The sequence below is a fragment of the Silene latifolia genome, chromosome 10 (assembly GCF_048544455.1).
Source record: "Silene latifolia isolate original U9 population chromosome 10, ASM4854445v1, whole genome shotgun sequence".
Lineage (NCBI taxonomy): Eukaryota > Viridiplantae > Streptophyta > Magnoliopsida > Caryophyllales > Caryophyllaceae > Silene > Silene latifolia.
This window is the reverse complement of record NC_133535.1, coordinates 127,159,734-127,176,977: the sequence shown is the minus strand read 5'-3', so window position 1 is coordinate 127,176,977 and position 17,244 is coordinate 127,159,734. Positions and strand designations below refer to the sequence as shown.

The window sequence follows — 17,244 nt, the reverse complement described above, 5'->3', positions numbered from 1 at the left end:
TGTTTAAGGAAAAGGGTTTAGGGTTGGATTAGGCGGCTCCGCGAAGCGGTTCCGCCTAATCCAACCCTAAACCCTTTTCCGTCCCGTTTTAGGAGCGTTTTTCCCCAAATTTAAATCCCGTCCACCACAGTGGTATCATCCGTCCTTCCCTAGGGTTTAGTTTTGGTTTTATTGTAACTCTTTCGTTGTACTACGAACAACCTTTGTTTAAGGGAAAGGGTTTAGGGTTGGATTAGGCGACTCGCGGCTGCCCGCCTAATCCAACCCTAAACTCTTTCCGTCCCGTTTTAGGAGCGTTTTTCCCCAAATTTAAATCCCGACCACGACAGGGTATCACCCGTCCTTCCCTAGGGTTTAGTTTTGGTTTTTTTGCACCACGATTTATTAAGGAAAAGGGTTTAGGGTTGGATTAGGCGGCTCCGCGAAGCGGTGCCGCCTAATCCAACCCTAAACCCTTTTCCGTCCCGTTTTAGGAGCGTTTTTCCCCAAATTTAAATCCCGTCCACGACAGGGTATCACCCGTCCTTCCCTAGGGTTTAGTTTTGGTTTTTTTGCACCACGATTTTTAAAGGAAAAAGGTTTAGGGTTGGATTAGGCGGCTCCGCGAAGCGGTGCCGCCTAATCCAACCCTAAACCCTTTTCCGTCCCGTTTAAGGAGCGTTTTTCCCCAAATTTAAATCCCGTCCACGACAGGTATCACCCGTCCTTCCCTAGGGTTTAGTTTTGGTTTTATTGTAAACTTGTTGTACTACGAACAACCTTTGTTTAAGGAAAAGGGTTTAGGGTTGGATTAGGCGGCTCCGCGCGGCGGTGCGCCTAATCCAACCCTAAACCCTTTTCCGTCCCGTTTTAGGAGCGTTTTTCCCCAAATTTAAATCCCGTCCACGACAGGGTATCACCCGTCCTTCCCTAGGGTTTAGTTTTGGTTTTTTTGCACCACGATTTATTAAGGAAAAGGGTTTAGGGTTGGATTACGCGGCTCCGCGAAGCGGTGCCGCGTAATCCAACCTTAAACTCTTTTCCGTCCCGTTTTAGGAGCGTTTTTTGACAATTTTAAACATAGTTACATAATCGTTGTTCAATTTAATATACCACAATTCTAATAGTAAATTGGACAATTAACCGAATTAAGATGTCATTCATTAAAAACAAGTGTTACAAACACTGATTACAAACGAAATACTTAGAAACGAATGATAGTTAACTTAAATATAAGTCATCAAAGTAAGCATAAATCGTAATAAATAAAGGAAATATTAAATCTTTTACTCCCTTCTTAGTCGTTTATTCACGGGAGGAAAATGAACGCTGCTTTCGCCCTCTAGCAACTCCCTTTTCAGATTATTCCTGTAACCTTCCATCTGTTCAATAGCTTTGACAACAAGAGGCCACTTCCTGTTAATCGAAGGGTTGAGTTTAGCATATGACTCCCTAAGAGTTGTAACACCACGGAGAAATTGACGGTCTAAATCAGTTTCAGTGTATTTCTTCAGCTTATTTTCTTCTAGCTGTTTCCCAATACACTTGTTTTCCGCCATCATAAACTTGATATGAGCTTGACATTGTTCAAGTCATTTTCAAGCACTTGTACTCGTTCTACCATTTCTATTACCTTACTATCAGATGATATAACCTGCTCAAGTAATGAATCTCTATGCCTTGTCATTTCTTCCAGTTCAAACTTGGTGTCTTCTAGTTTCCTTTGAATTCGTTCCATTTTTCTCTTGCTGCAACAAAAAAAAAAAAAAAAAACCTATTAAAACAGAAAAAAAAAACTGTTTTCCCTAAATTAAAGAAAACAAAATCTATTTATAAACAAACAGAAACTGTTTTCCCTCAATCAGAGCAAGGTAGTCATATAATAAATGACATTTTAGCAACAGTTGTAATATTAAACCATCCATAATCTTTATAGATATTTAATATTACAAAAGATTAAAAAAAATTAGACATGAAAAACCTTTGAATTTGTCTTGGCTTATTTTTTTGTTTAGAAAATGAAGTGTAAATGTTGAATGAAAATGAGATTATTTATAGATAATTGAAAAAAACAGAACAGTTTTAAATTAAAAAATAAAAAAAAACTGCCTTGAAAAATGTCACTTTGAACAAAGTGCAAAACTATTTTAGAAAGATAACTGCTGCAGATTGTAGAATTCAAAGCGTCAAAATCGTCATTACATAAAGAACATAATTGTGTTTTTTAAAATGAGATTATTTATAGATAATTGTGAAAAACAAAACAGTTATTTTTTTTTAAAAAAATTAATCGCTTTAAAAACCACTTTTATTAATCGCTTTGAAAACTGTTTTTAAATGATGATTGATGTTAACCACGTGCATGTTCCCCATAATTAAGTCCAGTTAAAAATGCTGCACAGAGTGGAGAATTCAAAGCGTCAAAATCTTTTATTATAATTTTCATTTATTACTATCACAATGTTACAGTAACATTATTTTCATTTTGTCTCGACTTTTTTTGTTTAAAAAAAAAACACTAACATTTTAAAAACTGTTTTCAAAATAAAATGCTTTAAAAAAGCAGTTAATTTTTGAATTCCAAAAGACAAAATAAGACATGAAATTTATCCAACCCATGTTTCGTATTCCCTATGAAGTGCAGTTATAACAGCTGCAAGAGTGAAGAATTCAAAACGTCAAATTATGTTTTCTCTTTTCACTCTTGAAATCACCTTTATTACTGATAACATAGTTAATGAATTCTCGCATATAATAAGTTCTTTATTATAAAGAACAAACTTATTTGTAATATATTCCAAAATATTCGAAAATATGTTCCACTGTCTATATGACTACTATTACGTTGTTAAAGTAACATTGTTTTAGAGTACATCACTTGATTTTCACTTTAAAACGAAGTACATGCATTTCGGTGTTGAGTGGCTTCGGTTCATTCTCAATCGGTGGTTCTTTGTCTGACAATTCATCTTCCGTTGCCTTCCCTTTGAGCATTCTAGCGGCTTCCCTCCTTGCAGACTATATCCGCCCGATTGTTTTCTTTGATTTTTGAAGATTTCAACAGCGTCCAACAATTCAGCCCGTATTTTGTTGATGTCACCCATGAGCAAACATGCAGCAATTTGGGAAGCACATGCCCGCCGATAAAATGTGTTGTTGAGCAAAGAAGACTTGTTTGCATATCCCAAAAAATTGAGACTACTGTCATAGTGATACAGCCGACTCTTCAAATACGGAAGCCCGTTTTCGCCATTTAAACTTCACATTTACCACAGGATAGCGGAGCATTTCAGTTACCCTCACGTCGCCCTTTGTGTCCAGGTAGTCACCATGCAACGGCCTCGTCGAAAATGTAACATTAATTTCCTTTTACTATCAATTAAGAAATCGAGTAATCAACAATGTTACAAAGATAGGTGTAACAATAACACTGAAACAACATAATAATGTTACAAAGATATGACATCGTAACATCGAAATCAAATCAAATCGTAAACATACAATTCGACAACTCGGGGGACTTATCACGCCATTGCGATGTCGTAAGTGAATGAAGACTCCCAGTTAGCATACGATTGACTGTCGATCACACTAATCTCTTTGTTGAGGAAATTAATACACACACAGAAGTAGTGATAGCCACCCAAACAAGGTATAAAAATAAGTTCGGCATCAAGTCTGTAATTTGCCTTGCTCGCGTTGATGAAATTATCCCAAATTTCAAACAACTCGTTCTTTATATCGATCGTTCACTATCCTCCCGCATCACAGCCAAGAGAGCATCTGTAGTTTTTAAAAAAAAAAAAAATGTAATGGTTAGATTTCCCTTGTAAAAGAATCATATGTTATTGAACAACGGACATTTAACACCGATGCAACTTACCATGTGACCTAGTCCTAAGTAAAGTATGGTTGGCCCCCTCGCCCTTGTGCCTCTTTTTTGTTGTTCTCGACATAATTCACGAGTAGAGACCAGCATTCAAACACCATCCAATTTGTGTGACTCCTAGGACGTAGTGAGAGTATATCAGCTCTTGTCAACCTCCGGTTGTCTCCAAACGCAGCCAGGATCTCACCATGCGTAACCATAAGAGTCGATTACTCAAGAGTTTTCGCAGAAAAAAGTGTAACATAAAAGTGTTTAAAAACCACTTTTACGTAAAACGATGTAACAAGAACACTTTCACAAGTAACAACAAGTATTTTACCTTTTGTGGAAGTCGATATCATCCATAAACGCATAATCAAGAACGTGCCTTCTCGATTAGTTATCTTTGGACAACAGTTTCGATTTGCTCTCATAAATTCGAGAGACTAGGAATATATCACCGTCAATTTCACCGTGACCTAGAGAACATCCCATAGCATCATCTTTATGAAATTTAAATATTATCTCCTCATCTTCACCAATTGCTCTAGGAGAACGCTTGTAAGCAACCGACTTCACCCTCGGTTGTTTGGGCTCTTCCTCCTTTTGTTTTTCCCTGTGGCTTCTTTTTTTTTCCTCTTCCTTTTTTTCCTCTTCCTTTTTTCCTTCTTCTCTTCCAGCCTTCTTTTTTGCAGCAGCTTTTCCTTCAGTTGTTCCCTTTCATTCCTGAATTTTGATATCCTCCCTTGCACCTCTTTTCGTACTTGATTCAAGTCGCTAAGAACAAGTATTGCACATATTTCAAAGACGGTACAACATTCTTTTCCGTTCATCCCCACTCGAGTCAAAAACCTTCCCGTGTAGAAAGCCATGTGCATCATCATGAAAACCCCACAATCCACATTTTTTACAATGCTCTGCCATTTAAATTTCACATTCTGAAGTGGGAAACTTTCCACTTTGGAGCCTTTTGCAATTTGCATTTCTGACAACATTTTCCCCATGATATTTGCCTGCACAAAAAGTAATACTGTTACTGTATCTATGTTACTGTAACAATGATTTCCAAATTTTTTAATGGAAATTTAAAGGTATAACATTGTTACTGTAAGTAGAGAAACTTACCGCATTTCTTGCCATTTTTGCTTTTCGGGATCTGGCATATAAGGGTTTGTTATCTAGGTAGTCAACGGTTTTCGACATGAAATTTATGCAAGCACAGAAAAAGTGGTCCTCCAGAATGAGTGGAATGAATATCTGCAATTAAGCAGATATATATCATTGCTAAACAGAACTTCTATACACTCTACTTATATAAGAATTAAAAAAAAATTATTAACAGTAATGTGGTTTACCATATCACAGTCGAAATTCAGTGGACTCGGGTTGTATTTGATCCACTGTGTGAAGGACAACAAAACTTCACTTTCTAAATGTCTGTTTTGAACGGGTTTTCCAACAGACATAGTTGCTAATGCGTCCTACAAAAATAAATATAAATACAAAGTCAATAAACATTATAGAAACACAAAATCAATAAGAATAAAAATTTATTTATTACAGTAACATACAGATTGACCCAAGCCCATGAAGATCCTCAATGGTGTATCACTTGCTACCTTTCTGGAGATGAGGTCATTGAGCAACATTGACCAACATTCAGTCACCATTATATAAATAAGCTCACCAGGAGCCAATGAAATTAAATCTTCCCTTGGAATGAAGTGATACTTCCCATACGAGACAAGCCTTTCCCTGTTGGAAAATGAGATGTAATAGTCAAAACACCTTTTAATAGAGTAACAGTTTAACAAGAATAACTATTCGGTTGAAACAAAGTATTCACTTGCAAAGTAAAACGTTTTGTTTATCACAGTGCAAGAGTAAATAAAGTACTCACGTATCTGAGAGGTTCTCGTCATCGTCGATAAAACAATAGTCAATTGTTTCTTTCCTAACTTCAAGAATAAGCGCCATTATCTCCTTGTGTTTTATCATAGTCTTGGACACAAGTGTTAGATCCGAGTGGTAGGCCACATTCGATTGTGCGGCCATAGCGAGGATCCATCACGCGCATCCAGTCTTGATTGTTTCGACATGTAACAAATAGTGGTCGCCGATATCTTCGTCGTAATTGTCATACAGGATCTCATCACTGCAATCATCGACAATATCAACTTCATCAGCGTCGTCATCTTCTGCTACCTGACTGCACTGAGTAGTTATTGGTTCTTCGTCGCCAACTGTCTCATCATCAGCCTCACTGGGTTTTTCTCCTTCCTCGCCTTTTTCATCATTCCCATCGGCGTCTTCATTACCAGTTGCTTCATCCTCCTTACTGTTATCTTCGTTTATATCGCCAGCACTGTCTTCATCTTTATCATCATCGTTCTCTTCATCTGGTTTTTCATTCCCATCATCCTCTTCTTCATCTTTATCGTCATCTTCCTTTTCATTTCCCTCACTGGTTGGTTGGTCATCAACCTGGCCTGATGCATCATCATCGGCCTCTTCCTTGTTATCTGTGGCACAAGTAATTGAATTGAATATAAATTACTAATGTTTTTCGGACCAACAATGCCTCATAGTTATACTAACAGTGTTACTGTAAATTTGCTACTTCAATTACCTTCAGAAGATCCTTCTTCAGCTGCCTCACTCGTTGGGTTCTCTTCAGCTTGGCCCGATGCATCATCTTCGGCCTCTTCCTTGTCATCTGTGTAGCAGATAATTGAATATATATATCATGTAAACTTCGATAAAACTACGACACAGTAACAACGTTACTATAAAAGTGTTACAATAAAACAGTGCTAACAGTGTTACATCAGCTAATACAACGAGTGCAAATAGATTTCTCTATTACCTTCGGGAGATCCTTCTTCACTGCCTCATTGGTGGGTTGTCTTCGAGCTTGCCCGATTCATCAACTTCCGCCTCTTCCTCGTCATCGTGTCACAGGTAAATTGGATTCAATATATATTAACAATTTTTCTTTGAACCAAAAAAGGCACAATAGATACTTTGTAAATTTTGTTAAAATTACATCACAAGTAACATTGTTACGATTACATCCTCTGACACAACGAGTTTAAATAGATTCCTCAATTACCTTCAGGAGATGCCTCTTCACCTGCCTCACTAGTTGGGTTATCTTCAGTGGCTTCGATGCATCACCTTCGGTCTCTTCCTTGTCATCGTGTAGCAGATAATGAATGAAAATATATTACTAAATTGTTTGTTAAAAAAGCACCCGAATGAATGAAAGCCTATAACAAAGATTACACTATTACCTTCACCAGATCCATCTTACGGCTCGCTAGTTGTTTTGTCACCCCGCCCGACGCATCATATTCATCAAGTATCATCGTTTTCATCTAAAAGGAAAGTAATTGATTATTAGTAATTATTTGTAAAATGAAAACTCTATAACAAGCGATCATGTAACGGTGTTAGTGTAAGTGATTAGATTATTGTAGTATTGTTACTATATTACCTTCATCAGATGCATCTTTATCATCCTCGCCACTCCCCTCTTTGTCGTCTTCATTTTCTTCTTCTTTATCATCCTCCTCCTCTTCATCTCCGTCATCCTCTTGACCTTTGCCGGATTCATCCTCTTCATCTGCATCATCGTCTTTATCTCGCATCATCCTTTTCCTCTCGCATCATCCTCTTCATCCGCATCACAAGTAAGTAATTGAATATTATATTACTAACTATTAATATATATATATAAAATATTACGAAGAATAGTGTTATTGTAAAACTATAACTAAAAGTAATAACAAGAAACACTTTGTTACTCGATCTATTACCTTCACCAGATTGGCTTTCAGCATCCTTTACATCCTCCTCTTTGTCCTCTTGGTCTTCTTCCTCTTCATCCTCCTTTTCCTTTTCATCCTCTTCATCGTCTTCCTCCTCATTGGCACTTTCTTCATCGTTATCTATGTTCGTGCCACCCTCTTGAAGCCTCTTGTTTTTAAGACGACTCTCAACATCGCCGCCATCGTCATCCCCGTCCTCATCATCATCCTCTCGCATCATCGGTCCCGTCATCATCGTTGCCATCATCGGTCCCATCCTCATCATCACTTTCCACTCCGTCCTCCATCTCATCTTGCCTGTCCTCGTCATGAACCTCCTCATCCTCTTCATCATCTTGTTCATGATGTTGCTCACTTAAATCGCTCAATACTTCCTTTACCGGGGATTTCGACTTAAGCGTCCTAGGACTTTTCTCTCGTTGGAAATGGTTCCAACTTCCTACCGACTTTGGACCTTGTATATACCAGGAAGTCATTCGCCCTCCTCTTCAACGATTGACCTTTCGCACAACATCTTCGGCATATTTAAGGTATTCAGGCTTTAGTGGTGATTTTGTTTTCGCTTTGATTCGAAAACCTTGATCGCCGAGCAAATCTCTCGTGAACAAGGTTGGAATCCCTTCTATACATCAAGTAACATCAGGTCGGTCTCCTAAGTCAATAAACCAGACAGAAAGAAATGAATTAGATACCAGATTTGGGAGTTGTAACAATTGCAGACAATTAAATTTATAAAAACAACTCACATCAACAGCTTTTTCCTTCAACTCGGCATCTGTTTCCATGCCAGGAAGCTTCTCCATCAAGATGTACTCCCTTCCCTCACTACTCTTAAGAAAAACTGCCTCGTCATCCTCACCTTCATCGATTTCGCCCATCCTATTTACGAAACATATTAGTAATTAGTAATTAATATTAATAATTAACAATATAGTAAGGTAATATGATAATGTTATTACGGTAAAGCCATTACAAGAACGATATTATAGTGACCATATTACGGTGACCATATTACACCGACGGTGCCACATTACCTTCACTGGGATCCTTGCTAAGGCAAATAGGATAGACAGTTTCTGACATCTCATCAGCTCCTAGACAGCCAATCTTTCCTTCGTCTTTGACTCTTTTTGAAAGAATTTCATCTGTCCAATGCTGTATCAGAGGTAAGTCAGTTGGTTGTACCTCGCCATGGAACTCAAACCGGTGAATGTAGGCCAACAGCAGCACCATAATACACCCACAAAGACACTTAACCGTTCCTGTCTTCAACCCCTTGACACCCTCAACTACCTTCTCATAGACATACTTTGACCAATTAAAACCTTTTATTTTTTCAACATCGTCCACAGCCTTCAACAGTCTGAAATCAACAAAATAATTTGGAGTCGGCGCTAAAAAAGTGGAAAGCGCATAAAGAACGAACATCTGCTTGAACTCATCACCGCAGGCACCCTTGTTATTCTTAAACCAACTAGTCACCAAATCTAGCTTGATGTTCTGTGCTGTAGAGATGTTGAACTTCCTTCTCCATTTGTTTTTTAACTCAGTGTCCTCAGCATGGGATCCGCGACCAGTCGCGGTCAGCACCACATTATTACCCTTCACCGGCAGTAAAAATAGGTCATGAACATCATATCGTGACAAAGACAAACTCCTTTGTTTCATTACATGAACCTTCAAACTGTCGCAATCAAAAGCCTCAACAAGCAAGTCTGTTAGCCCGGAAGGGACTACTGATATATTCATCTTCAATAGTCCTCCAAAACCAATTTCTTTAATGGCTTTCTTTTGCTTTACGGTAAACTTGCTCATAACATCGACCAACGACTGGGCCCTGCACTTAGTTGGGTATTTATCCCCTGTATTAAGGAAGTGTAAATTAGTACCACCGCTTAAACAAAGTGTGACACTATTTTATGCCAACAAACCAGCAGAAGAAAGCAACAAAACAAGGATACGATAAAAGGTGTTCTCGTAAAATCGAAACTTTAAACAACTCAACACGACGAACAAATAAATCAGTAGAAAGGAGAACGGTAACACACATTAATTGCTCATTTATTACAAATTATTAACCCTAATTTTGAATCGAAAAACTAGAACGCAGAAAATCAATTACTCACTTCGAGCAAAACAGTTAGGCTAAATTTATTACGAATCAGTATAATCGACACAAACAACAACAATAACAACAAGAACAGCAACAACCTAATTTTTTAATGGAAAATTAATTTCCTTCTAAGATCAATTAACAAACAAGTATAATCGACAATGTTACAGTACATCTGTTATAGTAGCACTTAAACAGCATAAAAATGTTACAAAATAGGTGTTACTGTAACACTGAAACTGAAACTTTAAACATACAAGTTTTGGCCACTAGAAAGACACGTACTTTTTTAAGACCTCTTCTTTTTCAGCCTTCACCACCATCTTGGCTGGTCTCTTCTCTGTTTTAGCCCTCTTCGACATTTTGGAGCTGACGCTCGAGTCATCCGAAACCTCATAATCTCTATCAATTTCATCTTCAGATGACATGGGCTTATCTCTAGGTCTCTTTTTTGTTACTCGTACTGGTTTCTTTGTTTCTGCCACCTTTTTTGGCACTGCGTTTGTCGGTTTCTTTTTACGTACACCTTCACGCTCTCTTTCTTGCTTACTAGCTTTTCTCGCTATTGGCTCTTTTGCCATTTGAAACTTTCTTTTTCGGTACAACCTTCTCCGCCATCTTTTGTTTGGGCACCTTCTTTGCCACCTCTTCTGTCACCAACTCTGCAGATTTGGCCGTTCTTTTTTTCGGGTCGACCCTTTGTTACTGATAAATTTTTGGGCACCTCTTCTTTTGTCTCCTTTGCAACCGATTTTGATTGCTTAGTCGCTGCTTTTGACGTTGGCACGATTCTTCGCCTTTTGAGGAGGTGCACTTGCTTGCTTCTCAATGGGCACCGATTGCTCCTTCGACAACACTGGTACATCATGCGACGGCTTTTCTACTGCCTTCTTCCTCGGCACATTGGTTTCTTTTTTACTTTGCTGGATCGGAACATTCGCAGACTGCTCCTTTAGTCTTCTTCTTTGGTGGCTTAAGCACCTTTTCGTAGGCACCTTACTTTCCTTCACGGCACCTTTTTTGAAGGAGCGGTGTTGCCCGGCGTAGACTCTCTGTAGGCACCTTCGTTGCCTTTTCACTGTAGGATTTGAAAGCTTTTCGGTCCGCATCTTCTTAGTCGGCTTTGGCAAGTTCTCTGTCGGCACCTTTTTGCTGTGGCTTCTCCGATGCGGCCACTTTAGCCTTCTTAGTGGGAGCCGATTTCTCAGGTACCTCTTCTTTCCTGACATTGTTATTTTCAAAAATTAAAATCAGAAGTTTACAATAACAATATAACAGACAACAATTAAATTGAAAAGGAATGATGGTAGTCAAGTCGTTGAAGAAATGACAAATGGAATACGAATAATGGCGGTCGAATAATTTTTTAAAGATCAATTGATTCTGTTTTACTGTAACAATGAGACAATATATCATAAACCTTAATAGTAGTGACTTGCGGTCGAGCAAAGATTTTTAGACACATACTCTGATGCATGAGATGCTTCGACTTCCTTCTCGTCTTTGTTGGTTTTGATGGCTTCGTGTCGGCACCTTTTTGCTAGGTGTCTTCTCCGATCTTGCTACTTTTGCCTTCTTTCGCAACCGATTTCTCGGGCACCTCCGCTTTCCGACATTGTTTTTCCAAAAATCAAAATCGAATAAGATTAAAAGTAAATCAATTACTACTACTACATCGATAGGTAATGATCTTTGCTCTTTAAAAGGATAGGGGGTAGTATATCTTTATTCTTTGTATCGTTGTTACAAGAATAACATTGTTAATGTATATATGTTGAGAAATATTATAAACTTCAGGAAAAGGGACATTTCATGCAAATCACTAACAACTCAACACCACGAAGAGTCATAGGGACATACTGATCCGCATGAGATGTTTCAACGTTTTTCGTTCTTTGGCATTTTGGAAGGCTTCGTGTCAAGACTTTTTTTGCTCATTGTCTTTTCCGAAGCTTCCACTTTAGCCTTCTTTCGACAAGCAGATTTCTCGTTACTACGTCCGCTTTCCGACATTGTTTATCAAAAAACCAAAACAGAATAACATTAAAACTAAAACAATTACAAAGCTATTAAACTCAAGCGAGAATGATGGTGGACGAGTCGACAAAGAATGTGGAATGGAACAAGAATGATAGTATCCTCATAGAATGAGACAGTGTTACAGTATTGTCAAACAATTGTTTTGATATAAAACTACAGTAACACTGTTACAGAAGCAATTGCTCCTCTTGAAAAGGATAGGGGATACACTTTTACTCTAATAGTGTTACAGTAACATTGTTAATGTAGATCTATTGAGAAATATTATTAATTTCAGGAAAAGGGGCATTTCATGCAAATCAGCTCAGCACGACGAAGAGTTATAGGGACATACTGATCAGCATGAGATGCTTCGACGTTTTTCGTCGACGGTTTGGAAGGCTTCGTGTCGGCGCTTTTTTGCTCATTTGTCTTTTCCGATGCTTCCACTTTGGCCTTCTTTCGACGTCGATTTTTCAGGTACTACCTCCGCTTTCCGAGATTGTTTATCAAAAAACCAAAAAGAATAACATTAAAACTAAAACAATTACGACTATTAAATCGAAGACGAATGATGGTGGACGAGTCTTAGAAAGAATGTGGAATGGAATAAGAATGATAGTATCCTCACAGAATGAGACAGTGTTACAGTATTGTCAAACAATTGTTTTAATATAAAACTACAAAGAACATTATTACTGAAGCAATTCTTTGCTCTTTAAAACGATAGGGGATACACTTTTACTATGACGTTTTACGAGAATATTGTTCTTTGTAGATTTGTTCGAAATATTATTAACTTCAGGAAAATGAACATTCCCTGCAAGTCACAAATAACTCAACACGACGAACAAATAAATCAATCGAAAGCAGAACGGTAATACACAATAATTGCTCATTTATTACAAATCATTAACCCTAATTTTGAAGCGAAAAACTAGAACGCAGAAAATCAGTTACTCTCTTCGAGCAAAACAGTTAGCCTAAATCAATTACAACAGCAACATTAACAACAAGAACTGTAATAACCTAATTTTTTTTACTGAAAACTCAATTTCTTTCTTCGATCAATTAATAAACGCTTCAAATCACTATAATCGAGACTAACAACAACAACAATAACAACAACAACAACAGTAATAACCTAATTTTTTATTGAAAACTCAATTTCTTTCTTCGATCAATTAATAAACGCTTCAAATCACTATAATCAAGACTAACAACAACAACAATAACAACAACAACAATAATAACCTAATTTTTCGCGGAAAAATCAATTTCTTACTTTGAGCAAAATAGGAACCCTAAGTCGATGATTATTTGAAGAAAAAAGAGTATAATCAACACTAAAAACAACAACAATAACAACAACAATAGCAACAGCAACAACATGCAGTGGCGAAATAAGTTTAAAAACAATATAATGAAATAGAGCGATTTTATACCTCTTCGTCATCTTCAAACGATTGTTACGAGTAAATATAATAATGATCTTCACTTGATTAGTGCGATTTTGCTTGATGTAATAAAATTTACGGAAAAAATTTATGGTTTAGTGAATTAACTGCCAAAGAAAAAGAACGTGAAGCGGTTTTTACAGAGAGATACAGGCGTTTTAGAGAGAGAAAATGAAGTGAATTTATGATGAATAATGAATGTGTCGTTCTTATTATATCAGCGCCCCTAGTTTTTTTTTTTTTTTTTTTTAAATTAACACACGTGTCATAATCAGGACGGTTGGATCAATAAGATCCAACGGTTCTTATTGATATGCTAGACTCATCTAAGATGCTAGACTCATGGGATGCTCACTATATATATATATATATATATATATATATATATATATATATATATATATATATATATAGGCGGGATCTCGTGAGTTTGGTTCTTACGGTGAGTTGTGAGTTTGAAAAATCTCAGCCATTAGATCAAAAGAAACCAAGGGCTGAGATCAAAAGTGACACGTCAGGAAAAAAAAAAAAAAAGGAAAATAGACGGAGGAAAGGAAATTACAAACCACAAACTCCAACCAAAAATACCTACCATACGAAGCCTAAAATTTGGGGAAAATTTTTGTAGCAACAATAATTTCTTGTCGATTTCAACAATTAACAATCAATTTCTCAGTTTCTTCTCCAAATTCGAGCTAAACCCCCAATTTCAAATTCTAGGGTTTGGATATTTTCGAATTTCGACATCTCAAGGTCGATTTTGGACTTCTTTACTTGATGTTAAGGGAAATTTCGAAACTTTCAGCGGGTTTATCATCTCCGTCGCGGCTGCTGAGCTTCAAAAAATTGCAGGTACAATTTTACTCATTTTATTACTGCTAATTTCAAGTTAATATAGTTGATTTGTGACCAATGTTTGTTGATTGAGGTTATTGTTCTTAAACGGGTTCCAGTTACTTAATTTTCCCTGTGATTTCTGGAATTTTGATGGTGTTATGCTAAAGAGTTGTTAGAATATTGTTGAATTTGCTGCTGATGATTGTTAAAACCCTTGCGGTCCGGTGTTTGCTGAGTCTCAGTCGGGTTTTGATGGGGTTGTTGTGCTATCTGCTGCTGTTAATAACTGTTCTGCTTGTCGATTATTGCTGCTTAGCGAATCTGTTAGTTCTGAACTTTGTCGGAGATAGGGAGGGGTGTCTTCATTGTAGCAGCAATAATTTCTCTGTCGTATCGTTTAATCGTAAGTTGTTCAATTTTGTACATTTTTGTTAGGTTTCTATTTCTGCTAATTTTTGTTAAAAATAAGTATAGATATTCTATTCGATTCGATTTATACTTGATAGAACTTGTTGAAGCTATGATTGCTTATATTGTCGGCAATATGCTTATGTATGAATTGTATTTCCAATTTGATGATCTTGATTCTTCATTAATTGGTATGAGCTGATTAGGATTTGCTACTTATCGTTTCAAGTTTAGGGTAAGTGTTCGTCCTCAACCGAATTTATGTTATATTTCTCCTTAATGTAGTATTCTTTCTCTAAATTATTGAGTACAAGTTATTGATTTAGGCAACATTTGAACATACAAGTTTGACGATTCAGCACATGCTAGGCACCCTTTGCTTCAGCCCACAAAGACATCTCTTGAACTTGCGGAGATTGGTAACATTATTCGTAGCCAAATAATCCTCTAATATTTCCAGCACAATTAAGGATGATGGTGCGAGAAGTATCGTCACCAATAATCTCTGGTCGGATTCCAAAACACCATATCCACCATTAGAAGGCCATCTGAGCAACGTCCGGTAGCGCGATGAAAAAAAGTTCGGCCATAGGGAAGCCTTGCATAGCTAAGCCCATGTCCATTCCTTTCCCGTATTATGTTCCCGGTGTCCGAAAGAGAGTCTCCGAATTGGTAGATTGCATCATACTCTATTGTTGGCATTTCTCCAATGTTGCTTCTAACGAAAGCTTTTATTCCTTTGGAGTTAATATGGTACAAAGAATTATGAACAAGTGTAGGAGGAAATGCCTCATTTTGATTATTAGTGATAAAAATAATGACTTTATTAGTAAGAGTAGAGGGGGTTTATATAGGGGAATTAAGGGAATGATTATGGTCAGAGCTGTATGTACTTTATTTGTTTTCTAAGATTTATGGGAGAATTGAGCGCTGTTTTGTTTTGACTTATGGATTACTTTATTTGTGTGATGTATAGTGTCAGTATACACATTAATTAGGATTTTTTTGTTTTTTTTCCACCGAGCATGTGAATATAATAGTCAATTAACAATGGTGCTCTGGTCCGACTTCACTGATTCTGATCAGATGTTCAGTTTGATTTAGTTTGCTATGCAAATGGTGCTCTTATTGTGTAGATTTTTGGGGTATTGATTGTTTGTTATGTGGATATGGGAGATTATATAACTCAATTGTTGGACTGCTGTGTAGTTGAGGCTAATTTCGTATACTTAATGCTGCATACTCATGTCTGAATCTACTGACAGTACAATACTATGATATGACACTTGCTGAAATCTGAGCTCGCTTGTTTCTCATGATACCAATACTCAGTCAGCTCGCCTCATTCAGCTCAAGATTTATTTGTGTTTGTTGATGCCGGCTAATGTTGGATGAATGGGGGGTTGGTGTTCGAGGGGGTATTTTCTAATGGTGAGTTGATTATATGTAATGTAACTAAATATGTAAAGGAGAAAGCATGCTAGCTTTTGGGATGATTATTTGTCGTGTCAACTTTCACCAATTAGCAAGTAGGATATCAGGCCTTACTGGTATTTCAGATGTTTTACATTGGCTATGTGCATAATACTTGCACACATGAATACATGGTAATCAAACGGTAAGAATAACAATAATCAAACGGTAAGAATAATACTACAATAACACCTAACACCACAATAACATAAGAATAACACTACAATACCACCCCAATAACACTACTATAATAGCACAATAACATGGTAAAAAAAAAAAGAGAAAAAAATCAAAGTAGTAAAAAAAAACAAAGTGACACCGGAATAACATCACAATAACAATACAACCAGAATAACAGCACAATAACACGTAGTAAAAAAAAAGAAAAAAAATCAAAGTAGTAAAAAAATCAAAGTGACACCAGAATAACATCATAATAACACCAGAATAACAGCACAATAACACGGGGTAAAAAAAAGAGAAAAAAATCAAAAGTAGTAAAAAAAAAATCAAAGTGACACCGGAATAACATTACAATAACACCAGAATAAGAATACCACCAGAATAACAGCACAATAACACGGGGTAAAAAAAAAGTAAAAAAAATCAAAAGTAGTAAAAAAATCAAAATGACACCGGAATAACATCACAATAACACCAGAATAACAATACCACCGGAATAATAGTACAATAACATGCGGTAAAAAAAAGGAGAAAAAAAATAAAGTAGTAAAAAAAATCAAAGTAGTAAACAAATCAAAGTGACACCAGAATAACATCACAATAACAGCAGAATAACAGTAGAATAACAGCACAAGAACACGTGGTAAAAAAAAAAGAAAAAAAAATCAAAGTCGTTAAAAAAATCAAAGTAACAGCAGAATAACAGCAGAATAACAGCGGAATAACAATAACAGCACAATAACATGTGATAAAAAAAAAGAGAAAAAAAAAACAAAGTCGTAAAAAAAATCAAAGTAAGAAAAAAAAAGCACAATAACAGCATAATAACACGAGGTAAAAAAATATAAGCGTAAAAAAATTCAAGTAAAAAAAAATCCGGTGCAAAAAGAAAAAGAAAAAAAAGGTAACATAATGAGTAAATTAAAGAAAAACATAAGAGAAAAAAAAAATCAAAGTGGTAAAAAAAAGCATAATAACACGAGGTAAAAAAAAAGAGAAAAAAAAATTAAAGTAAAAAAAAAAGTAACATTAGAAAAAAAGAGAAAATAAGTAAATGATAGTGGTTTTATATGACAT

At 36.4% G+C, this 17,244-nt stretch overlaps 1 long non-coding RNA gene across 1 annotated transcript; it reads right to left on the bottom strand.

The window, feature by feature from the left end:
• Positions 1-5,263: 5,263 nt before the first annotated feature.
• LOC141609175 (uncharacterized) lies at positions 5,264-5,812 on the bottom strand. Its single transcript, XR_012527266.1, has 3 exons — positions 5,748-5,812; positions 5,419-5,602; positions 5,264-5,328 (listed from the first exon to the last, which is right to left on the bottom strand). It is a non-coding gene; the product is annotated as an uncharacterized LOC141609175 (long non-coding RNA).
• Positions 5,813-17,244: the final 11,432 nt, after the last annotated feature.